The following is a 2,915-nucleotide window of genomic DNA, read 5'->3' as shown; positions in this document are numbered from 1 at the left end:
TTTACTATGAAATATCACGTGATTTCAATGAAATCTCATGAGATTGCAGCAAACATAGCATGACTTCGGCACTGCTGAGCTGATTGGCTATTGTTTTTTGGGGTTTTATTTCAACATGCAGCTGGACAGCAGCCAGGGCTGGCGTTTGGGTAAGGCAGTCTAGACAGCTGCCTTAGTTCGCCCCCAGCAGGGGGTGCCAGATTTGCCTCTGTCTGGCTGCTGGCTTTGAAGCAGTGTGATGTGTGAGAGTGGAAAAGTATTTGTGAGCACTATTTTAGGGGTGCCCTTTGTCCGGCTTTGCCCCTCAGCCCCTGGGCTGCTGCATTGTTTGATTTTTTTTAAAAAACAATTGTTTTTTTTTTATTGTGCCCTTACCACTTGGTCATCATGTGACCACAAATTCCCACAATACCGGCACAGTCAGTGCAGTCACGTGTCAGTTTTTGGAGAGGGATTCAAGACTGAAGAAGTCTGTGGGCAGTGTCAGTGTCTATGCCTGAGGATGCCGGTGAGTGGCTATGTGCTATATTTTGACTCAGATCGGTCATCCATCTCCATTTGAGGGTGGCCGCTGCAGCCGGGGCAGTGTCTGCTGACTGCTGAGCCTAAACTAAACCTGCTGATTTTGTGCAGAGTTTAGTCAGGGTCAGGAGATCTGTGTGCACGCTGTTCGCACTGCAGAATAGCAGCTACACTGCAAACAAAAAAAAACTAAAACGCAGCCAACTTTAAAACTCCTGTGTCCAGCACGCAGCAACTTCTCTTAGTGTTCCAAGTTGAAACACAGAGAGCAGTTGCTGCATGCTGGACACAGGAGTTTTAAAGCTGATTCAATGTCTGTGATCACTGAAGCAGTTCAGTCCAGACACAGATCGTCAATCAGGGACCTGTCAAATAAGCAGGGTTTAAACTATGGCATGGGAACATGATTGCTGGCTGCAGAAAGTAAGTTGTACCATAACCTTCTAAAGTAACATGGTCCTAGTGTCTAGGTGCCCTTCTCTAAATGTGTTTATGAATATGTCCATTTGTGTGTGTAAGTGTGTGTGTGTGTAAATATGTGTGTAAATATGTGTGTGTGTGTGTGTAAATGTGTGTGCCTGTGTAAATGTGTTTGTGTTTGTGTAAATGTGTGTGTGTGTTTGTGTAAATGCGTGTGTGTGTGTTTGTGTCAATGTGTGTGTGTGTGTTTGTGTAAATGTGTGTGTGTTTGTGTACATGTGTGTGTGTTTGTGTACATGTGTGTGTGTAAATGTGTGTGTTTGTGTAAATGTGTGTAAGTGTAATCCATAACTTTCCTTCTTTTGTTGGGACATTTTTCAATGTAAAATTTCTCTACTTCCCTAGTGCTATAAATTATATATATATATATATATATATATATATACACTTGTGACCGTTTCATTACTCCACTGTAAGGTGTACTAGTGGCTATCATGTTCCCATGTGGTTGCCATGGTTATTATCCTTATTGACATGGGTTGTGCTGTTTGCCCACATATAATTGGGCAGACGATGCTGTAGTATTTTACACTGATGCCCTCGAGTTGGGGTTTCCATGACAACCAACGGCAGATGCGATGACGTCACTACGCACGCACACACATGGGCTTGCGTGCTGTTTACCATATGGTCACCATGGTTGCGAGCGGCAGTCTAGGATCAGGATAGTTAGTAATTCCATTCAGCTGTGTTTTGTATACAAAATGTTTTGGCGGTCCTGTGTAACGTACCGGATTGGTGGGTGGGGGTATTTAAGGCACTCTTGCTGTGTTATATTTTATGCCTGTCTGATATGACTTGCTGCATGTGACCAAGGCTCCTCTGGGGGGCCGAAACTTTATGCTATTGTAGCAATTAAATGGTGATTATTCTCTTGTGCTGGCTGTCTTTGTTTTGGGATATTGTGGATTGACACCGGATCCTGTCCTATTACATTGCTCACTATTTGGATTCATATTGGCCGAGCACAGAGTTGTTGCGATTGATGGTGAGTGCTGATCTGCTGTACATACTTGTGTGTGTATATATATACACTATATATATATAGTAGTAACAATCAATCCATAAGTGGAAAAAAAACGATTCACTATCCGGTCTTTGCAAACGATAAAAGGCTTTAATCCATCCTTGTTAGACAATCAGTAAAGCAACATCCCAAACGTTTCGATACCTACTGGTATTTTTTTCAATGGGTGAATACATTTTTTGTGTCCCAAAAAGCTCCTAATCTAACCCACACACCGCTCACCTATTTATACCCCTATGTGCTAATGTGACTTCCGGTGTACCGGGACAGCGCCCACACATGCACTTCACGATGCCCGTACAGAAGTAGGAACCATCAAACGCATGGCTAATTATCATAGCCCCGCCTGCGTGATGACGAATGAAACGTCACTCAGGCTGCTCATTGGAAACATTGCGCATGCTGTGTAGCAGTGTTACAGATCAACACCGGAAAGTCCTGTGAAACTAAAGGCTAAAATCAGATCACATCGTAATCCCTATATTACAGACATTTATTACTAAAAAGTGTTAGACAACACTCCAGGGGATCCCTGATAACATTAGTACTATGCTGGGTTTCATATAGTGATTGCATTTACTGAAGCTCAACTACCAACTTTAAATCTAATGTACAATCACATAAGTGTATAGCAGGTGACAAATAAAAAAATTAGACAAAAGGAACAGAAAAAAAACAATATTAGTCAAAGAATATTAATGGAATGATGTAATGATCCACAATAATCAGATAAAATGCTATGAAAAAGGCACATGGATGGATGCCAAGAGAAAATTAGGATGCTATAGATGTGGAGACTGCACAACCTGTAATAGTATGTTGACTGGGATGTACTTCCACCACCCCCATACAGGGAAAAAATACAAAATTCTACACAGGTTATCCT

This window comes from Bombina bombina, chromosome 2, assembly GCF_027579735.1.
Source record: "Bombina bombina isolate aBomBom1 chromosome 2, aBomBom1.pri, whole genome shotgun sequence".
NCBI classification, from domain to species: Eukaryota; Metazoa; Chordata; class Amphibia; order Anura; family Bombinatoridae; genus Bombina; species Bombina bombina.
Note: the sequence above shows the minus strand (reverse complement) of the source record.